This window comes from Halictus rubicundus, chromosome 5, assembly GCF_050948215.1.
Source record: "Halictus rubicundus isolate RS-2024b chromosome 5, iyHalRubi1_principal, whole genome shotgun sequence".
Lineage (NCBI taxonomy): Eukaryota > Metazoa > Arthropoda > Insecta > Hymenoptera > Halictidae > Halictus > Halictus rubicundus.
The window spans coordinates 19,117,895-19,142,011 of record NC_135153.1 but is presented as its reverse complement, the minus strand read 5'-3'; the positions used below and the strand labels follow the sequence as shown (position 1 = coordinate 19,142,011).

Here is a 24,117-nt window from a genome sequence, read left to right as displayed (position 1 = left end):
TGAAATACACAGGGCACGCTGGGAACCTAAGAGTCATATCCGTCTACAAGTCATAAGAGCCTGTGACTACTAAGCGATAGTGACAAGAAGACTGAGAAAGTGTCTTTCTCCGATACAATGTTGCACGTAGCTCGAGAGACTGCTCTCGAGCTTCGTCTCCTCACCGCGATGATGTGGGTAGTTCCACTGACTCCAAATTGTGAGGTTGGCACTGACTCGTAACGAGAATTCACTGGAATGATCGCAAGGTGGAATATGGAATATGGCTAAAAATGGGGTGTTTAAAAATGGGGATGAGGAGTTGAGGAACGTAAAACCATTTTTCTCCTATTTTTGTCGGTAACGTGGCCCTCTACCTTATCGCGAATCTACGGAGTCTTGGTCCTGCCTTGGCTCTGCGGAGATCCTTCGAATGCCCGAACGACACCTCGCCATCCTCCTTCGATTCCACTGAAAATATGTTGATGCTAACACCGTAGGTATATTCTGTGTCGTAGCAATTTCAAAGGATCACCCACAGCCATCGGAGCCGTCGTTCCAATTTCCATCACCCTGAAGATCTCTCTCGGGCCTGGGCCAGCTCTATATACCCCCAATATAGCGGGATGTACCTTGGATGTAAACACGTCGTCGATCTAGTAGGCTGCGCAGATTAAACTTTGATTAGGTCGAATATACTGGTACACTCCGGTCTATGCATTTGTGGTGGGATCCGTATTGACGATACTACTTGTATCACGTTTATAAGGGACCTGGCTCGAATTCTCGACGCGCACTCGTCATGCTCGATGTGCCTTTGATACCATCGATCTTGAACGCGACGTTGAACACCGCGTCGATAACAGAGCCAAAAACGAAAAGAACAGTTTATTCTTTAAAATTTTTCCTTCAACCTTTGTCTCGTACGATTCATGTTACTTGCGCACGAGTTGTATTCACTAGACTGCGGATGTTCGTGCAATTTCCAACTTTTACAGACAAATTTCAAGAAAGTGCACAGCCTTTGTAGATCTGAAACGAATAAAAATCGTATTAAATTCTCTCGAATTTCATATTACGGCATTTTTTGAAAATTTCCATAGTCATGCATAAAGATCCGCAGTCTATTCATCACTGAAACCGAAATAATAAATGGTGGTAGAAATACGAACAGAGACTTGTACTAGGTGACAATAAATATATAGACAATATATTCTACGCGCGATGTAGGAAGATGAACTCTCGATATATGTCACCAACACGGGTCTTGCCAGCGACGTGTATCGTCCAGGAGACATACCCTGTGTTATGTTCGCCGAGGTCTCTCGAGCTTGCCCACGGGGTACTCCCAGCGGTAGTGGGGATAACTCCACGACGTTTATAATCCAGGCCTCGGCGACATATATCGAGGAATCACTGTAATTAAAAAACTACTCATCAAACGACCCAACCCGCGCGTCTTCCGACCACAGAAATGAATTATAATTTCTACGGTAGCTTTAAAGGAAGTCCCCCCACGCCAACAATTTCACGAATTTCATTCTGAACAAATCTCGATAAGCTGGTGTCAATTCGCGCAATGCGCATCGATGTCACACTCGTGGAAACCGGCCGGGTATCGAGTATCGCGTCGGCCCGCGGGCTTGTGGGTGACTTTTAACGCGTGGCCCTCTCACTTTTTCACATTCGACGGATCATAATTTTCTATTCGAGTGCTCGCGTCCACTTAGCCGGCGCGCGTTTCAAAGGCAAGCGGCGACAGGGGATCGACGCCGCCCACCGCAAAAATGCCGACGCACTCTGACGCGACGCGACGCGCCGCCGCTACACGATCATATTGGAAAACTATTTCGGCGATCGTCATCGGCATTACTGTATCAGGCTGCATTTGCATGAAACATGTCGGCCGCGAGCCGGGCAAAACACTCGAACGGGTCAACGGTCAATCTCGCCGTACCGTTGCACTGCAACCGGTTCTCGTTTCTCGGTCGGCCATTTCTGCAACAGGACATAATCCTCTCGGCGCGGCGCGGCGCGGCGCGGCGTTCACGGCGTATGCTCATGCTCGATGCGTCACGCTGATCACGGCGCAGCGTAGCATGTGCATATATTCGAGCCAATAGGCTCCGGTGAAGTTTAACTTCGTCTCTCGGCGCATCATCGTCCACTTGGGAAACGGGGAGCTCGTAGTCGAGAGGCTCATCAGCTTCGATCCGCGGTCCTCGAGCGATTTGAAATTTCGTTTGTTCCACGCGATTACGAATTTCGCGAACGAGAAACACTTCGGCCGACGAGCATGATCGAGATGATCGGTCCTTATCGATCTCGCTGGGTTGTTATTAAGATAAATAAATATTATCAGGTCGTCCCACAAGTTCGAGCCATTTACTCTTGTGCCATTTAAATTCTGAAAATAAAATATTTAATCACCCTTCCATTCCACAACCTCTTCTGACCTTTCTGGCAAAGACATCATACCGTCACTATAAAATTTCTAGAATTTCTAAATTTCTAATTTCTAATTTCTAATTTCTGTTTCTTTCTTTCTTCAGTATTTCATTAAAATACTTTTCAATGGTGAATAATATAAACATATCCACGGCACGAACTTATGGGACGACCTAATAGTAACCGGATCGACACACCGATGGTATTGATGACATTTAAATTAGTTCGAGTCGATAGAAGAAATGAAAAAAGGAATTTCTGATACTCGAATTTCCGCAGAAAGAAATTTCTGATGTTTTTCGCGCGACGACAATTCCGTGTTAAGAAGGATGATGCGAAATAAGATAGCAATTCCGTGTCTAATGAGTCCTCGAACGTAATCCCGAGTCCTGAGCGAGCAGAGATTTACGGTTAGGCTGGCTAACCGAACTTCATCGTGCTCCCAACTACCAACTCGTTTACGTGATCGTCTTTACGCATACATGAATACTAAGGAGCGCGCATGACGCAGTATGCCGGCAGACACGATTACTCATAAAATATGAAGAGTGTACTTAACCGGCGCGAAGCAATCAGACTTCGTCAACTTAGAGTCCCGCTGCTGACCTTCACCAAGTGCTTCTGCATGCTCTCAGTGACTCCGGTAACAATAGTTGCTCGTTCACCGCTGATAAGTTGTAAAATCTCACAAACACTGTCTTTATTTTAGACGTTTATTCTAGCCTACTTTATTATAGACACACTTATTGCATCGAAACAGCTGTTCATCTCATTCCGAGACATCAGAGCTTCCAATAGGCACATTGTTATACAATTATTAGTTACGAAATTTTTGGAGTTTAGATGTCGACAATTTTTAAAAATCGAACAATTGCTAAAAGTCAGAAAATATCTTTTAAACCCACTGTATATTATTCATTCCCGTGGATTTAAAATTGATTTTAATTTAACTGCTCAGTTTATGAAATGAAACATTATTGCAATAAAAATGTTAGAATTGTTTCAATATGCATTGTCGGTTTCCATGTTCACGGTATTTTTTAACGCCATTGTACATTATTCATTCTGGTGGATTTAAATTGATTTTAATTTAAGTGCCCAGTTTAAGAAATGAAATATTATTGCAATAAAAATGTTAGAATTGTTTCAATATGCATTGTCGGTTTCCATGTTCACGGTATTTTTTCACGCCATTGTATATTATTCATTCCCGTGGATTTAAAATGATTTTAATTTAACTGCTCAGTTTATGAAATGAAATATTATTGCAATAAAAATGTTAGAATTGTTTCAATATGCATGTTTGGTTTCCACGTTCACGGTATTTTTTAATGCCATTGTATATTATTCATTCCCGTGGATTTAAAATAGATTTTAATTTAACTGCTCAGTTTATGAAATGAAATATTATTGCAATAAAAATGTTAGAATTGTTTCAATATGCATGTTTGGTTTCCACGTTCACGGTATTTTTTAATGCCATTGTATATTATTCATTCCCGTGGATTTAAAATAGATTTTAATTTAACTGCTCAGTTTATGAAATCAAATGTTACTGCAATAAAAATGTCAGAATTGTTTCAATGTTTATTTTCGTTCTCCATGTTCACGGTACTGAGTTTCCATGGCACGTTCGCGCGGACATTGTGTAGGAAATAATTTAACTGCCGCCGGTAGTGATCTTCGACGGGCCACCCTTAAACGATTGCTTTGATTTGAGAATTAGTGGCGACCCGTTGAATGGAAGTTTAACAGGATGTTGTGAGTTTCAGCTTCAACTCCCGTGAATAAGGGTCGAAGTTTCCCTGACGGAACTTAATAATGGAATCTGTTTTCAATGATGAACACGGTTTATTGAAGTTGATCGCAACGGACCGGTTTAACCTGTCCGAAACGATTCTAGCGAAATCGATTAAAACATTTTGGTGCGAGCCGTTCGATAAAAATATAAACATCAATTTCTGATGTTTCTCATGAAATAAGGGAGCAAATTTACTGCTTACCGTACAAGCGATCAGATATTCAAATTTTTAACGCTCTACAGGGACTTGCAGTGTTTTCTCGATATATGTCACAAGTATCTAGCAGATAAAGGTCCCTGAACTATCCCCACTGCCGCGGGGTATATCCCGTGGGACCTTGAGAGACCTTGGGAGCTTGAGAGACCTCGGTCGCCGAGGAGTGTAAGGTCGCGTGGATCAAAGAATAGTATCTCCTTGGCGATATATGTCCCAAATACCTACCAGATAAAAGTCGCAGAACTATCCCCAGAGCCGCGGGCTATACCCCGTGGGACCTTGAGAGACCTCGGTCGCCGAGGAGTGTAAGGTCGCGTGGATCAAAGAATAGTATCTCCTTGGCGATATATGTCCCAAATACCTACCAGATAAAAGTCGTAGAACTATCCCCAGAGCCGCGGGCTATACCCCGTGGGACCTTGAGAGACCTCGGTCGCCGAGGAGTGTAAGGTCGCGTGGATCAAAGAATAGTATCTCCTTGGCGATATATGTCCCAAATACCTACCAGATAAAAGTCGTAGAACTATCCCCAGAGCCGCGGGCTATACCCCGTGGGACCTTGAGAGACCTCGGTCGCCGAGGAGTGTAAGGTCGTGTGGATCAAAGAATAGTGTCCGATATATGTCCCTGGCTAGACCCGTGTTGTGGACATATATCGAGAGAACACAGTATAAAAGTTTCTCGGCCTCTCACGGGGTATACCCCGCGGCAGTGGGGATAGTTCGGGGACCTTTATCGGCTAGATATTTGCGACATATATCGAGTAAAGGCTGTATTTTGTATAAATATTCCCAGTGTCTCGAGTTATTTGCCGGGTGACACGAGGACGAAAGCAAATCCGATAGGCCTCGGCCAGGATGAAGCGGAAGTTCGCTTCGGCTCGCATCCCCATCCACTTAGATCCCGAGATTGGTTGGTTGAGTCGGTCGGTGTCGGAATTGGAGCTCTGTAACGTCGGCCCGTGTTATCTCGTGACCGTTGTAACCGAGATTTCTGATCCTTCCCTGTCGGAGAGTCACGCTCTCTTCATCCACTCTCTCTCTCTTCCCTCCTCATTCCTCGACCCTTATTGTGCCTTTTTTCCCCGTCTGGTTTTCCTGTATCTACACGCGACTACGGGAGCTTTATGCTCGACGTTGATTCGTGACATTTATGGTTTTCGTCGTCGATATCGCGGAAAAAGGAGATCCACCGGGTCGGAAGATACTTCTCCGGGAATACATTTTAGATTTCGATCGAAAACCGAGGCCACCGACGTGATCTAGAACGACTATTACCCCGTCGAAGACACGTCCGCGCGTGTAATAACATCGGCCGTTACGCCGAGGGATGCAGCTGTTGCTGCTGCTGTTTCTTCTATGCGCATCCTCGACTCGTCTTCTCTGTCTCCCTCCCACTTGTGTTTCTTTTGTTACTGCCTGGGCAACTTGACAGGGGCGGTAACGTGCCCCTGATTCGTCGCCGCGAACATCGCCGATGAATAAATGGTAAGCGGCGCGACGCGACGCGACGCGCCGCGGCTCGAGCATCCGTTCAACTTCCACGAATGCTGCGACTCGGCAGCATTCCGGGGAGATCGTTAAATCATTTATGCATGAAAGAAGCGGGAACACGCGGCGGATTCTTGGGAATATTAAAAAGAACGTGTGCCGGGCCCGTTCGTTTGATGGATCTTCTTGAAAATGTCTCCGTCCGCGCAGCTCAACACCTTCCACTCACCGGGACCACCAGAAACCACTATCGTCTCGTATCGGCTCATGCCAGCCAGTCGGATCCTTCCAATGACTAGAAATATTCTTTGGGCTGCTCGGAACCTGTCCAAAACGAATACTGAGGGCACAAGGTCAAAGAGGGCACTCGCTCGCTCCGCCTATCCGCACCGTTGACGCTCTAGGCCAATGCTTAGGCTTTGACGTCACACGCTGTATAGTATGTGCAACCGCCTCAGCCAATGGAGCAGCTAGAGGCGTGCCCCTTTCACTCTGACCAATCAGCCCCGCATTCCTTCCACGAGACTTCTTGCGTGGCACGCACAGTACCGTCCGAGCCTCAGAAGAAGTCCGCGGGACGGCACAAGGTCAAAGAGGGCACTCGCTCACTCCGCCTATCCCCACCGTTGACGCAACAGTAGGACAACGCTTAGGCTCTGACGTCACACGGTGCATAGTAGTTGCCTCAGCCAATATAGTACCTAGAGGCGTGCCCCTTCCACTCTGACCAATCAGCCCCGCATTCCTTCCACGAGACTTCTTGCGTGGCACGCACAGTACCGTCCGAGCCTCATAAGAAGTCTCGCGGGACGGCACAAGGTCAAAGGGGGCACTCGCTCACTCCGTCTATCCCCTCCGTTGACGCAACAGTAGGAGAACGCTTACTCTCTGACGTCACATGCTGTATAGTACGTGCAACCGCTTCAGCCAATATAGTACCTAGAGGCGTGCCCCTTTCACTCTGACCAATCAGCCCCGCATTCCTTCCACGAGACTTCTTGCGTGGCACGCACAGTACCGTCCGAGCCTCAGAAGAAGTCCGCGGGACGGCACAAGGTCAAAGAGGGCACTCACTCACTCCGCCTATCCCCACCGTTGACGCAACAATAGGACAACGCTTAGGCTCTGACGTCACACGCTGTATAGTATGTGCAACCGCCTCAGCCAATAGAGCAGCTAGAGGCGTCCACTCTGACCAATCAGCCGCGCAATCTTTTCACGAGACTTCTTGTGCGTCACGCACAGTAAACGGACGAATAAACTCCTGTCTTTTTTCTGGATGGTTCGACATAACGCGCGACGGCTACGAATTCAATGAATAAGATATTTTTACGAGTCGTTCGGATCCTGGTTCTTTCGGGCCCCGACGATCTTCCCGTTGATTGGCCCGGGATTTACTGTGCGCCATTCGCGGGGCTATCAGCCCGCGAACAATCGGTCGTCCGGATACGTATTTGTTTCCGGGGAATAGCCCGGGCTGATCGCAAACAAGCGGTGGCGTCGAAACGATTCCGGGGTCTCGGCAGTGAGAAATGGGCGTCGTACGTTCTCGTAACGTAATATGAACGCCGGCGCGGCGTAGGTATAGCTCGTAAGTCCTCGTCGAGCGCGAAAAGGGGATGGTGCCGGATCGAATACAGAGACACTGTCTCTCTCCCTTGAGCGAGCGAACGGAAACACGCGGCCGCGCGCGCCGCGTGCTTCTTCCGTTCAACACGTTTCCTCCCGCGAAAATTTCCCGACAGCCTCGGGGGACCCGAGCGATTCCACCGCCGAAACAAAATGCTACACGAATGTCGTCGGTTCCTGGGCAAGCGACTATGCGGAAAAAAAAGAAAAGAAAAACACCCCATTTTTACCATATTCCATCTTGCGATCATTACAGTGAATTCTCTTTACGAGTCAGTGCCAACCTCACAATTTGGAGTCAGTGGAACTACCCACACCATCGCGGTGTGGGGCCGAAGCTCGAGAGCCGTCTCTCGAGCTACGTGCAACATTGTATCGGAGAAAGACATTTTCTCAGTCTTCTTGTCACTATCGCATAGTAGTCACAGGCTCTTATGACTTGTAGACGGACATGACTCTTAGGTTCCCAGCGTGCCCTGTGTATTTCAAATGCGACGCTCGGCGACAACCTCGGATTTCGTCTAAGAGTCAGTCACCAGAACGGCGCAACTGACTCTTAACGAGAATTCACCGTATATCTTTACGTCGGGCCGATCGTTTGCTAAACTCTTCCGATCCCAACGTTCGGGTACACGTTTCGGGAGAACCATAAATTTTCCCAACAGTTAAAGCGGCCACTCGAACTGAACAATGGCCACTCGACTTTGGTTACGTCCTCCATCAAATTTTTCTAATCAATAGCATCGAAGCGGAGTGCACGCTTAACGATCTGTTCTGAATTGTAATATACGTGTGGGCGCAATACGTATACAATACGCGTGTAGAGGTGTCCGGCAAAATATGGAATTGCATTTCGTTTTTCGGGTCCTTATGAGCCGAGACTCCGTAAATTCGCGATAAGGTAGAGTGACCACGTTACCGACAAAAATAGGCGAAAAATGGTTTCACGCGCCTCAACTTTTCGTCCTTGTGTGAGAATATTTTTCGCTGGGTGAGGGCTCGTTCGAAAGAGGAAGGTTCAATCTAGCACGCGGTGGTCACGAGCTGACGAGATCATGCAGATATTTGGTAACATAAGCGTCAGAAGTAGGCCAAAAATTGCCGTGGGATCCAAGCATTTTTATGCCATTAGATGAGTTTTGACTACCCTTGGCCCTTATATCGTATACTTTGAAATTGTTTAGAGCCGCGGAAGGACGAAATGTTTCACCACCGATGTTTACTGGCGAAAGGAGTACGATTTTCGAGGCAGAGAGGAGAATTCGAGCGAAGCGAATTTCATCGCAGGAAAAATTCCGATGAATTTATTCCGACTCATCGAGCGATTTCCGAGGCGCGCCAGTGTTGGCCAATGGGAGTCGCGACGACAGATGACAAAATGTTGCTAACGTTTCACGGTGCCGAGAGCGAGGAGCAGATGAAAATTTCAAATAAAATGAAGAATATGGATCGGCGGCCGTTGGCGTGCTTGGATCGTCGGCGACGCGTCAAACGCAATGTTTTGTCAATCAATCTGGACAGTTAACGAGGTTTTAGCCGGGGATTTGAAGCAAATGGGAATGAGGAACGCTATTTACAGGGAAGTGGATGGCAAACGAGCCATTATTGAATAACGAAACTCCATGGGAATATTCGAACGGCCAACGGAGATTTGAATAAATGAAAAATCATGAGATATCCTGAACGCAACGGGCGGGGACCAATCATCGGACGATTATTTGGAGAATTTACAGTCTCGATATGATATCGCCGAATATTGAAACTGGTATGCGACGCATTGTGTCGCAGCGATACGCCGAAGCACTTTTAATGGAGCTATAATTCAACTCGTCCTACAGAAAGTAACGCCGCGATATGTGTGTTGAAAAAACCGGTTTGCAAAAGGGTGTGCGCGAGCGCTGTCAAAATATTATTCGAGTGAAAAATAATCGTGAAACATTCGCTGGAAATTGACGCACGCGTGCGAACGGATTTTCAAGCAATTTAACGTTGGACAGAATTACAAATATAAAATCGAACGGGTATACACGTATTCGAGTAACGATCTGAACAAAAAAAAAAAAAAAGAAAAAAATAAGAACGGAAGAGTGTTTAAAAGTTGAGAGTTAAAAAGGGAAGTGAAACGCGATAAATCGATACGCGGCGCGGCTAAATGCAAACTCGGTTAATTATAAAGAAGAGTTATTTCTCTCATTTTACCAACCCCAATCCATTAATAATCTTCATCGATATCAATGTTGATTTTAAAAATTCAACAGTACACGAAGGCTACGAGGCGAATTCGCGTTGCTCGAAACGATTTCAATCAATATTATTAATAAAATTAAAAATATGATGAAAATAAATCTTTTTTAGTAATGATTCGATATTGATTTAGCTTTAAAAACACTCATTGGCATGGTAGCCTCAGCGTTGTTAATTAAACCCACCTCCCGCCCCGCCCCGCCCTCGTCGTGAAACAACGAATTTCTCCACGCGAGGCGAACAGAAACTGGACGGAAATTGATTTCAAAGTTTGACTTCGAATCGAAATTCGGCAACAGCGAAACGATTGAAAAACCGAATTTTCGTGCACATTCAAGAGTTTGTGTCGTTGAGTTATTAAAAGACACTAAGAAATAAGTTTTAGGCAAACAGAAGAGAGAGTGTACAGCGAATTCTCGCATGACCTTGAATGACCTTGGATGACTAAATCGTTGAAATCGTCTCGAGAAGGACTACAATCGTAGGAGTTCAAAAATATGTGGTTCCATTTAAAAAAAAAACAGAGATGTCCTTCATATCTCCTTGACGCCTCCACCTATCGAAAAACTAGGATAATCAGTCCCTCGATATCAAAAATAATTTTTGGCCTGATGCGTTTCTTCCTATCACCAACAGCAATCAAGTTATTCAGGTGCCTCACTCTGTATGGAGAAATCATTATTACGGAGTTAAATATAAAAAAAAAAAATAAACTATTCAAGTCATTGCCCGAGCTCATTATGCGCAAGTGACAGGGACCTTAAGGGGGCCGGCAGGCATTTGGCCTTGACTGTCACGCTATGTTATCCTGTGCCTTTTTTCTTGACATTTTACGTCTTAAATAAGTAAGTAATCAATTAAAAATGCATACCACCGTGTTTGTACATGTCTTTGCTACGTCTGTATAGAGCCTTTTTTTCGATACGAACACTAAATCTCTCGAAATTAAGAGAATCTTTCAGCGGCAGCCATCTTGTGACGTCATACTTGCTTCAGAATTCGAATTTTCTGCCGAATATTACAAATTACTCCACGATGAGGTAGAAATTCGCAATTTGGGCTCCATACAGACGTAGATTGGACTTTTAGAAAACACAATTGACCACTTCTAAACTGTTCATTGCAATATTGAAGCGGCAGTTTGTCTAGATTTTGACCCTTGCATACGTATATGGATTTCAAACCATGCCGGCCCCCTTAAGTAAGTCAGGTGTGACCTGTTATTGTCGGGGTGCGCAGGCATCGTGTTGGTTAATTTGATTTTGGTTCATGAAACAAGGAATCGCGGACGGGGGGTTTGTGCGATTCGGTATGACGTTAGGGGTGCGAGGGGCGTTCCCGCCCTCGAACTAAAAATATTGTGCTCGGCAAACCGGGGGCGTGAAAAACGCGAGAAATCTCCGCGGCGCGATAAATCACGGGAAAAGGGATCGGTTCGCCCGGGAAGACGCTGATACGCGTGGAGAGGCGGGGAGGGGGAGGGGTGGGAGGGGAGGGAGGGGGGTCTGCCGTTGCGGAGGGACGAAAATGGTAGACCAGATGTGCCGTTTTGGCAAATCGAGGAGGATCCGAGTGCCATCGTTCGTCGACGTTCGGTTCTGTATGAGTGGGGGGAATGGCTGGAAGAAGAGAGTCGAGAAGCCAGTTCGAATTCTCAATATGCCGGCATGACTTCGCGTCTGGCATGAGCCACCGTTCACGCGGAATCTTATTGAAAGGAGGGATAGGCAGAAGGTGAGCTTCCTCATCCTCGTCCTTTCTCCGGTTCTACACCCTCCCTTGTTCCCTTCTTCTTACCGGTGGATCGTTGCTCTACCTTTTCGCTTCGTTTCTCGTTCTTTCTTTCTCTCCCCGAGGGCTGTTTCATCCCCTGTCCCCTGTTTCTTGCTTTCACGATGTCGCCGCCTTTGCTACCGGCGAACTTAAAAGATTTATCGGGGGAACGTCTTGTGTACACGATCCTAACCGGCACGGCGATGCGTTTAGCCGTGGATATTCGATCCATCCCACACACACCCCCCTAACCCCGCCGCGTCCGCGTTTTCTATTGATTCCATCGTTCGAACATACTAGATAGTGTTTCGAGCGGATAAACTCGGGAATATTTGTAAAAGCATGGCAAATACTCCATTGTATAAAGTGCGCCGAGGAAATACCGTATCGGACGAATTAACTCTTACATACTGTTTCGCGGTTTGGATACTATACAGGGTGTCCCAAAAATGTATTTCCTTGGAAGGGCTGATTCCTGACGCAATTCGAAGCAACTTTTCCCTTTGCGAAAATGTTCTCCGCGGCTCTGTTTAGGAGTTATTGGCGAAAAACACCGGCCAATCAGAGCGCGGATACAGCAGGCGGATTCTGACTCGGCCAATGGCAACGTCGCGCTCAGCGGGAACTGTCGACGAGGCGGGGTCCCTCTGCTATAGCTGCGCTCTGATTGGTCCGTGTTTTTCGCTAATAACTCCTAAACAGAGCCGCGGAGAACAGTTTCGCAAAGGAAAAAGTTGCTCGAAATGACCCCAGTGACCTCCCCTTTCAAGGAAGTACAATTTTGTTGAAAAATTATGTTTGTACCTACACTTAGTCTAATGGTGAAATATGAAGAACGAAAGGACACTTTCAATGGCGTGCAACATTTTTGGGACAGCCTGTATGTTCAAGGAAAGGGAGTCAACTTCGCACAGCGGCACAGTATATGCAATAGTAACCATAGACTGTTATTATAACACTCTTACGCTAAGAAACCTTATATCCTAACCGTTAATGTGCACAGATTAGGCAAACTTTGACGGTGTATTGGTTCGAGTTCTGAACTCCTGCTATCACGGTTATATGAAACTACACTTATTAAATCTAGCTTTGAAATTCTTGGAAATATTGATAAGAATATTGAAGAAAGTCACACGAGAAAAATAAATTGCTTTTTGTAACATAGATTTGTATGGTTGTCGCGGGGTGTAAATGGCAACTAGAGGGCAACGATGAAACTGTGACGCGCTCGCAGCGTGATTCCTCTCGCAAATTATGGCGCCAGTTGTACCCTTTTCGAAATGGACCCGAGACCTGGTGGCAAAGAGTGCGAGGCGCGGATAAGAAAGCAAGGCCAGCCGCGGCGGCGAAACTCTAGCCCGATACACAAAAGAATCGCCGACTCTAAATCCTGAGTGCACGGTAAAATTGTATAAGGAAACCGGCGCGTCGAATGAACGCCGTGAAAAAAACCAGTGGAGAGCTAGATACCGGTGGTGTAAAGAAAGCCAACCGGGGAGATTTGGATGAATAAGTAAACGATAAAATAAGCAAGCATAGCCCGATACACCGGGAGCCCATTCTCTTTTTCACCGCGTATGAAGATTCTGTTCGCGTTCCCGGTCGTATCAAGTTTATGCAGCGGAAAGAATCCCGGAGGGGTCAAGGAGAGAGCCTCAAATCGCGCACCGTTCATCCCGCGAAGACTGATTCGGTTTCAGAGAAAAAATACCGAGAAGATCTGTGGCAATTTTAAGAAAATTTATCGGCTGCTTTTACTCCCATATTTTGTTATACAGTGTTTATGTCCGAAATATCTAGGCGATAAAAGTCTGAGAACTATCCCCACTGCCGCGGGGTATACCCCGAGGTGAAATTTTATACAGTATTAAAAAGGCTTTTTATTTGAGCCGAGTCTAATCGTAAGAAATTAAATAATATTCGAAATATTTATTTCGTCAAATACAGTGTTTACTCTGTCCCAAATGCCTAAACGAGATAAGTCTCTTTTTACGTCTGGCAGTGTATTAGAGAACAGTACAATATTCTACACGATAATAGACCCTGCCAGTCCCGTGTTTTGGACATTTATCGTGTAGGACATGTGTGCTTACACACCTGAGCGACCGAGGCCCCTAGAGATTTGTTCTCCCTTTCTACGTTCGGCGTGGATCAAGGAAAAGTACAATATTCTAGACGATAATTGGCCCTGCCATGTTTTGGACATTTATCGTGTAGGACATGTATGTTTCCACTCCTGAGCGACCGAGGCCTCTACTGGTTTGTTGTCCTTTTCTACGTTCGGCGAGAATCAAAGAATAGTATAATATTCTACACGATAATTGACCCTGCCAGTCCCGTGTTTTGGACATTTATCGTGTAGGACATGTTTACACTCCTGAGCGACCGAGGTCTCTAGAGCTTCGCTGTCCTTTTCTACGTTTGGCGTGGATCAAAGAATAGCATCTCCTGGCCGATATGTGTCCCAGGATAGACCCGTGTTTTGGACATTTATCGTGTAGGATATGTTTATAGCTCAGGAGAGCGACCGAGGCTTCTGGATCTTCGCAGTCCTTTTCTACGTTCGGCGTGGGCTCAGAGAATAGCATCTCCTGGCCGATATGTGTCCCAGGCTAGACCCGTGTTGTGGACATTTATCGTGTAGGACATCTTTACACTCCCGAGCGACCGAGGCTTCTGGATCTTCGCAGTCCTTTTCTACGTTCGGCGTGGGCTCAGAGAATAGCATCTCCTGGCCGATATATGTCCCCGGCTAGACCCGTGTATTGGACATAAATCGAGTAGTATAAATCACATCGTTGGGAAATAGAAAAAATTGTACATAACAGGCGACCTCGAGACAAATCGAGTGACTTGTTATAACTGAGTAAATAATGTCTAACTTTGGGTTATAGTTTCTTCAAATTCCAGGAACAGCGATTGGCTTCTAAGCGCATCGCACATGCCACGAATAACATTTAATGAATAACATTCCATTAATACCGCTTGTTGCTGCTCGGCGTTTAATTAAAACGATCGCAATTACAGCGGTGTCGCAGTTGACTCGGCGCCACGGTTGCTTGATCACGACAAAATTATCAAGGAATTAAGAAGAGCGCGGTAAGAAAGTGCGGGTAACGCAATTACCGGGCAGGATCTTTCCTCCGGGGGAGGGTGCGAGCGCGAATTAAGATTTACAAGAAGTCGCGAGAGTGAAGGGGCGGCGGGAAAGTCGAAAAAGTCACCGGACCGACGCGACGCGACTCGACGCGACGACTGGTAAAAACGACGCGGTCGTTAGGCACCCGACGGGTCATTAGAGAAGTTAACGCGGCGTGTATGAATTTTCATAACGCGGCCGCGACTGCTCGACGGGCTGCGATGAAAACCGGCCGCAACCAAAGCCGCCACGTGTCTGACAACGAGTAATCTTGTTCCCTTCCGCGCCAGCCGCGTCCCTACTTTTTGCACACCGTGGTTTCCGTCTATCGAGACAATTTCGGCTTTATCCCCTTCGAAACTTTCCACGGACTTCGGATTAAACCGGAGTTTCGAGAAACGATCGTGACACCAAACTACAGCAGAGCTTACTTAAATTCGCCATGTTTGGGATCCGGAACGAAGTTCTTGCGTCACAGGATCGCGTGTCTCGTCCAAGAATTGTCTCGAACTATACTCGACAAAGTAAGACAATAGATGCATATATACTCTCCCCCCCCCCGTAACAAAAATAGAAGACGTAACGAGAGAACGATAGAGCAGTGTCTTCTATTTTCTCCTTCCTTTATTCCCAATTTCGTAGTTTATCTAGTGGGATCTCGTCGACAGCCGCTGTGACTTTGACTAATAAAATAGAGGACGAATGTATTTACACTCCTTCTATTTTAAATTTATTTTTATATTTTTGTGTATGCTCAAGCATGACAATTCGCTTAAAAAGGATCCACAGTGTTCACTCGATCTATGTCCAAAACACGGGTCTAGCCACGGACATATATCGTCTAGGAGATACTATTCTTTGATCCCCCTTACACTCCTCGGCGACCGAGGTCTCTCGAGCTTCTTCGCCCCTTACGGGATATACCCCGCGGCAGTCGGCATAGTTCTGTGACTTTTATCGATTAGGCATTTGCGACATATATGGATAGTGTAATTGCCAATACCTAGGTTTGTGTTTGTATTATTCCTTTCATTTGGCAAGATCGTTGCGTGACAGAGAGGGGATGATTCCGCGTTTCTAAATCGCGACAGTTAGCATCCAGGCCTTGGCGACATATACAGAGTAAACAGTGTAATTGTCAAAACCTAGGTTTGTGTTTGTATTATTCCGTTTCGCAAGTTCTTTGCATGACAGAGAGGGGATGATTCGGGGTTTCTAAATCGCGACAGTTATCATCCAGGCCTTGGCGACATATATAGAGTAAACAGGGTAATTTGTCAACACCTCGGTTTGTGTTTGTATTATTCCGTTTCGCAAGTTCTTTGCGTGACAGAATGGGGATGATTCCGGGTTTCTAAATCGCGACAGTTATCATCCAGGCCTTGGCGACATATACAGGGTAAACAGTGTAATTGCCAACACCTGGGTTTGTGTTTGTATTATTCCGTTTCGCAAGTTCTTTGCGTGACAGAATGGGGATGATTCCGGGTTTTTAAATCGCGACAGTTATCATCCAGGCCTTGGCGACATATATAGAGTAAACAATGTAATTTGTCAACACCTCGGTTTGTGTTTGTATTATTCTGTTTCGCAAGTTCTTTGCGTGACAGAATGGGGATGATTCCGGGTTTCTAAATCGCGACAGTTATCATTCAGGCCTTGGCGACATATACAGAGTAAACCCTGTATTTCTACTACTCGGTTTCTCATAGTCCAGTTGCCCTAAACTTATCGGTTTATTAGCAATAACTAAAGTGATAGTATGGAAGTTATCGCGAAAGATATGCTTTTATTACCATGTTTGGTAACAGCGAAAAATACGATGTGATAATCGTTTATGGTCGGTGCCATGAAAATGCCGTGAAAGCTGAACTATTATACCAAAGTACGTAATACTGATCGAAATCAGCCACCACGTTCTACGAGATAAACGTAACACTCTGTGTGCGGAATTCATTGTAAACCGATTCCAAGTTGTAGGAGAATTTTGGAGAAAGATTAAAGGTTGTCCAGACTATGGTTCCAGGTACAGAAAACTGTTTTCCCTGGAACATTTTTCTCCGTTTCGCGTTCCCATTATTTCGCGTTTTTATCCCCTCAGAATGGTATCCTTAACACGCACCGGACAGTCGACGGAATGGAACGCGGGAACGAATGGGAGAAGGAATTGCATTCTTCGTCGGAAACTTCCATCTTCCCTAAGGAAAAGTTGCCCCGTCCCACGGGCTGCGGTTTCGTAAATTGCTTCGACAATATCTCAACGAAGTTCGGCTCGGGTCGGGTCGGCGGAACCGGTGAAATTTCCACCTTCGTTACTTGTCCCGCGCAATTATAATTTACACGATCCTTGACGTTCCACGGATTCGTATAGTATTTTAACGACGTGGCCACAGGCTGTTTGAACTCCATAAAACACGCTCGGGAACGTTTCCATTTATTCCTGCCTAATTTATCGCGCGCGAAGCTGCAATGAAATTTGATTTATTCAAATTAATCTCCGCCCTTGCTGTCTCGAAACTTTGAAATAATAATAATCATTTTCTCGGAAAAAGAAGGACCCCCCCCAAAATTCATGAAACTTAATATGTTATTGATCCTGTTTGAACCGAAATCGAATTTCATGTGTTTGTAATATTTTTCAGTAGATTAGTCTATGGTTGGTCGGTCAAGTTTTGAAATCTCGAGGAATTTCAATATTAGGTTACGGTGACCCTCTAAACCTGTAAAAGAGCGAGAGAAGAATATTTTCATTTAAAGAGCTATTTGGTCGCATGAAATTGCGTGGAAAGAACTTATTTCTACACCTAATATTTTCCCGACAAAATTTTTCCCGGTTTTAATACTCTCTTTTTTCAAGAACCTCGGATTATTTATGACAGTACTATATGAACAGCGATAAAACCCACGGCGGAACTTCAGAATTACCTTAGGACGCGTCCTCCACGGAAATTACTTTCCAGACGATTTTCTTCGAGACAAGCATGCAGCACCAATAATCCTTTCTTTTTCAGCTCGTTTATCCGCCTACAGAAAATGACCATTTTACAGGCTGAAAGACATTCGAGATTCAATTACAAAATCTCGCGAGTACCCTCGCGAAATCGTTTTAAACGGAGTAATAAAATTGAACGGGGATGTTGGACAATCTTCTGCGCAAAGAGAATATTAATCTTGTGCAATTAGTTTCTGTATCTTTCCGATTATAACGACGGTTAATTTTTTTAGATTATAAATTTTAAGTTGCAATTAGGTGTCGAGATGTTGTGAAGAATGAAATGATAATTTATTAAAAAATACAGGAGCAGAGAAAATTATCGTCTAAGAAAATATCGAGACGTAAGATATTCTCTGCGCCCGGTCATAAACTGTTCTATTTGTCCAGCAAACTGAACACTTATTCTAATTTGTTGATCAGAAATAACTCACACGGCCGGTCGTCCGACCAAAGGCCATTTTCTTCTATTCGACTGAACAATAACAATCGTGTTCTACTCGGCTGACCATGAACAATCGCATACCACTTGGCTGAGCAGGAACACATCTATTCTACCGGACCGACCCACGTAAATTGTATTCTATTTGCACGATCAGCGATAGGGCTATTCTACTTGTACAACTGCCACTGCGTCTGTCTGACCACTAAGCAACTTATTCCACTTTTTTAGTCGGCCCCGAAGCAGTTTTTCCAATGGTCCAAGGTGTCAAAGTATAACAATTAATTCTAATATAAATATACAGGGTTAGGTTCACCTAACTCGAGCATCTCAAATATCTCGCTAGTTTTTTATAATCGAATCGTTGGTAATAACAAACTCAAGGTCACGTGAAGGTCATAATATCACAGGTCGTTGGATTCGTCTTGACCTCGGCTATCACGTAGCGCTAATAAAAGTATATCGTTGCATTTAAAAAAAACTTCGATGGCCTTGAAATCTCAAACAATATAACCTTGAACAAATTTTTTTGCCTATCATAATACTTGTCCCTCTGAACCAAATAATGTTCTCCTCTGACATTTTTGATATTATAGATGGTCGAGTTAGGTGAAACGTCCTGTGTAAGAAAAATTTTTTTCAGGACAGAAGGAATAAAAAAGTTGGAAATTCTGAGAAAAGGAATTTTCGATGTAAATTTCTCTGTATTTGTGGATATTACCGAGGAAGGTATCTAGTAGCGGCGCGGCGGCGACCTAAAACCCCCGGCCACAGTATTCCGAGAAATATTTTCCTCATCTCGAAAATGTACGACTGAAGCACATTACTATCTCATCTGCGTCCAATAAAGACGTTTATTTATCTACCTGTACCATCCCCCTTTTACGAGGTAAATCGTCCCTGTTCATTTCTGCTGCACGCTCCACCTACTCTTTCACGTTCCGACCGCCGATTTATCCAGGACGCAAGGATCGGTCATTTCGAAAGAAAATTATTTTCGAAAGCTGTTTCATGGCAGACGATCTTTCCAAACTTCGCAGGCTTATCAGATATTTCAGTGAAAGATAAGAGACACGTACAGAAACTCATTTCGGGGCGGGTGGTCACGCCTTTTCAAAATTGCCACTTTCGACTCTATCACGGAAAACAGCAGATGTTCCTATGACCGGAGAAACTCAAGTTTGAGGTGTAAAATTTCATGTTTGGTGATTGCACGTCTCCGACGCTGCATCATAAATAGATGATTAGGTGTATGTGTTCGACTACAGGTGAGAGAAAATTTGAGGGGCGGTCCTCCATGGCGATATAAAACGAAAATGAAGAATAGAAAAACTTCGATTTCGGCTTCGTTTCTCAGTTATCGACAATTAAAGATCCGCCTAATATGCGGCAACCATGCCAACAGAGGTCTACGGTGCTTACGTCACAACCGATACTTGTGTTGGGCGGGTTGCCGCATGTTAGGCGAATCTTCAATTCTTAATAACTAACAGACGAAGCCTAAATCGCAAATTTTTTATTCTTCACTTTCGTCTTATATTGTCATGGAGAACCACTATTTTTGCGATTCCCAGCGAAATTCGCTGTCAAAACCCTTCCCTGACAGTCAATGGTATTTTTTTTTAACAATATGGAAGGCTTTTACAGGAGCATGATATTACTCGCTGGAATTAAGACACTCGAGGTGACTGTTGGAAACAAATTACTGTGTTTTATCGATGCGTTCCGAATCGACATCGAGGATCAGCGATAACGTTAATTCAATCATGGCTTTATTTATGCACAGAAATCTGCTTCACGGGTTTTCCGCCTCCTATTCGCGGATCCTGTTTTTCCTTCGGCCGCGACGCGACGTACCACGGCGCTCAAGGACTTCTTTTCTCCGGTGCATTTTTATCGCTCGCGCAGGATTTACGGGCGGTGAAATTTTTTTTCCCACCGAGCCATTACCAAGGGATTCGTTCCAGGAAGGTAATTAGAGGAGAAAAGCAGCGTGACTATTAAACGTTTCCACGTCCAAATACGGATGGATTTAATTAAGCGCCGAAAATGTATGCTCCGGCGTCGAATTTATGTACACGTTCGTTCGTCGCTCTTCACTCTGTTCTCTGCTTGATCCTCGTAAACTTTGTACTTTAAGCTCCCCAGCTTAATACATAGTTAAGTTCCGTTTTAAATACCTCGCGTGCGGAGCTTAAATCGCTGCTTGTAACGTTAGCAATATCCGGCTAGCTGAAAATTGCTCCCATTAATAAACTATTCTGTCGATTATTGCAGTCGGTTTTTACAGGTAACTTTCACATATTTATTTGTTTCTTAATCCACTTTTTCCGGATCTCACTGACACCTATACAGTGCTTCTACTCGATCTATGTCCAAAACACGGGTCCAACCACGGACATATATCGTCCAGGAGATAATATTCTTTGTTTCTTAACTCACATTTTCCGGACCTCACTGACACCTATACAGTGCTTCTACTCGATCTATGTCCAAAACACGGGTCCAACCACGGACATATATCGTCCAGGAGATAATATTCTTTGTTTCTTAACTGACATTTTCCGGACCTCACTGACACCTATACAGTGCTTCTACTCGATCTATGTCCAAAACACGGGTCCAACCACGGACATATATCGTCCAGGAGATAATATTCTTTGTTTCTTAACTGACATTTTCCGGACCTCACTGACACCTATACAGTGCTTCTACTCGATCTATGTCCAAAACACGGGTCCAACCACGGACATATATCGTCCAGGAGATAATATTCTTTGAAAAGCACAGCGTAGCTCTAAAGGCCTCGGTTCAGGGCCCCTCAGGGATAGTTCTGGGACTTTTATCGTATAGGAAATTCGGACATATATAGAGTAAGCACTGTACTTTTGATCAACATGATAAATTTTGTTGTGATTTTGTCACGAATCGAATAGTGCTTTTGCTTGTGAAAATATATTGCTTTCGTCAATGTCATCGCGTAGTTATGGCAACGACAGCTTAGATATGAAGAGGAAATTTCACGGTCAGCTCATTAATCGTTTGTTCCCGGCATGCTACTCTTTAAGTGAAAATGTTCCATTCGTGTAACTTGCACGAATATAACCTAGCCCAGCGACTTAGTTATTTTCGCCGTTACGTTAATTGCATTTGCCGAGAGCGAAGTCACAAGGGCCACAACTCACGCTCGAGACAAACAGCAGTCTCATTAAGTTCAACGACGTGTCCGCTGGTGCATCGCTGCTATCTCTAATATATCTACTCCCTGACATTGGTGAAGTCAAACTTACGCTATATGTCCTGGCCGTGTCTATCGATCCACAAATTTGATGGAACTGTAACAATTCCGTTATTGTTCGTACCGAATTGAAACAAGGGTAACGACATTTGCAAGGTCACGCACCGAAATTTGTTATCAGGATGCTTGACTGTAAAGGAATAGTATTATGGTCGTGGAAGGAAGGTGACATTAACGGCGCTAGAATTTTTAGCGTAATGTTGAACAGTAAAGTCAACTTGCAAGGCCTAAATCAGCTCGATTAAGAAAATTAATGGATAAGAATTATTTACAGCGTTTACACTTTATATGTCACAAATGCCTAGCCGATAAAAGTCCGAGAACTATCCCCACTTCCACGGGGTATACCCCCTGAGGAGCCATGAACCGAGTTCTCTAGAGCTTTGCTGTCCTTTTCTACATTCGGCGTGAAAAGGAAAGCTCCTGGCCGATATATGTCACAAATGCCTAGCCCATAAAGGTCCCAGAACTATCCCCACTTCTACGGAGTATACTCCTTGAGGAGCCATGAACCGAGTTCTCTAGAACTTTGATGTCCTTTTCTAGATTCGGCATGGATCAAAGAATATCTCCTGGCCGATATATGTCACAAATGCCTAGACGATAAAAGTCCCAGAACTATCCCCACTGCCGCGGGGTATACCCCGTAAGGGGCTGTGAACCGAGACCTCTAGAGTGGATCAAAGAATAGTATCTCCTATACGATATATGTCCCTGGTTGGACCCGTGTTTTCGACATATATCGAATAAACACTGTGTTTTCTCGTTAGTAATAAATTGCGAGGACTATGAATACCGTGAATAGAAATGTTCGTGTCCTGCTGTTGAAACGAGTAAAATGCAAAAACAACTTGTTGGACAAAAAAAAAAACAACAACAACGAAACAACATCTATGAATATTTAATCCCCGAAAATCCGTTTCGATATCCGGTTGACACAGCGCGCATTTATATCATCTTTAATAAACGAGTTAGTGCGCCCGAAATGGAAATATGTTTACGAACAGCGATTCAATGGAATATCGTGTGTGTGTGTGTGTAAAATATTTTCGATTCGCAGTGTGCAGAGGGTACGCGTTTTAACTCTGTGTCGTGCCAATGGCTCCCATATTCGCGGGAAAGGCGACAGATTCGGGGAAATTAAAAGGGACACGTCAAATCTGCGTCGAAGAGCGGAAGCTAACAATCCATCTCTTTCAAAACCCGTTCCGATTAACGTCGGATACGTGATCCGAATCTGGCTTTTGATTTTTGGAGCGTTGTCAAAAAACTCCGCTTTTCAATTTCGCATTAACCTATTCGCATCGTAAGGAAATACGAAAAGAGGGCCTTTATCACCAAACTCTTTTCTTTTATTATATTTCGGTACAAAAATGACTATAAGTCAAAGAACTTCATATTTCAGCATTATGAGGAAAAATAAATTGAGCGTATAGTGAACAGGAAAATTGAGCGTACATATACGCTAATGATGCAAAGGGAGCGGACCAATTGACTATTTTAACCATTTTTTTTTAAGGACACATAACGAGTGAAAAATTACAACCTTTCACAGTGATATTAACGCAACTCTTGACTCTATATTAAATTTCAAAAAATGGCGGAGTTATTCGCTGGTTTTGACACGGCCTTGCACTAATAGTTTGCAAACATTGAAAACAATTGAAAGTTTTGAATAATTTTCTGTATCCTCAAGCCAAAAGGCTTTATCTGAAACGTGGATTAGAATTTAAAACTATATATATAATCGTTTGCAGAAATAACTCAGAAAATGTTCAACAATAAAACACAAACTGTAAGTGCAATAAGATTACTGCATGGGATTGCAGTTAATATCGGTCGTGTGAAATTTTTTCCCGTGACTGTCAGTAATTCACGCGTCCACGCCGTTTTGTTCTGCGCCGTAATTTCAACACGATATTAAAAGAAAAATGACAGGAATTGTTTAACTACCTCTAATAAAACCATTCTCCTCGTTGCTTGTTTATGCTCGAATAAATTCGCAATGTTCCCCGATAAATCTGATCGGGGCGAGAATTTTATTCAAGTAATTCATTACTTTGCGCGAAACTGTTGCGCACGAGCTGCAGTAACTTGCGACGCTACCAATATACGCGATGAAAGGGGAAAGTTTTGGTTCGTTAGAATAACTTGTCCGGGGGAAAAATGGTTATTATCCCATCACTATTAGCAGGATTATTAAAGTACTTCGAAAAGTTCGGACAGCAAAAGACGCCCCCGGTGATTACCGCACAGTAGCAGATTTTTCGCGAAGACGAACTTTCCCTTAGGGGAATATCAAATCGCGCGGCGCGCCGTAAAATTCGACGCCATAACGAAAAACATGATCAAAATTCCGACGATAGTCTGCGATACTGTTCCCGCCTCGAGCATGCAGGCGTTAATTTCATACAACACTGTTAATCGAAATATTAATGAATCTTACGGAATATTAATTCTTCAAATTTTCCGTCACGGACGATTTATTTGATATATGTATGTATATTTACAAACTAGGCAGTTTTCATCCGCGAGCCTGGAATACGTATCCACACATTTGTCGTTTGCCTCGCAAACGATTTAAGCGTTTATTGACGTGCGCACGATTTCCATTAAATATTCATAACTCTTGTATGCGTTACGATTATCGGAACCGTTATGTTTC

General features: G+C 44.3%; 2 long non-coding RNA genes across 3 annotated transcripts in view; one reads left to right on the top strand and one right to left on the bottom strand.

Moving 5' to 3' along the window:
• The window catches only part of LOC143354517 (uncharacterized), a 322,087-nt gene that overhangs the window by 188,744 nt on the left and 109,226 nt on the right, over window positions 1-24,117 (top strand). The window lies entirely within an intron of this gene.
• On the bottom strand, window positions 325-15,218 carry LOC143354518 (uncharacterized). 2 transcript variants are annotated; one of them, XR_013082341.1, is made up of 3 exons: window positions 15,152-15,218; window positions 519-643; window positions 325-450 (listed from the first exon to the last, which is right to left on the bottom strand). It is a non-coding gene; the product is annotated as an uncharacterized LOC143354518 (long non-coding RNA). The 2 variants fall into 2 exon arrangements; XR_013082340.1 differs by lacking the exon at window positions 15,152-15,218 and adding an exon at window positions 2,693-2,930.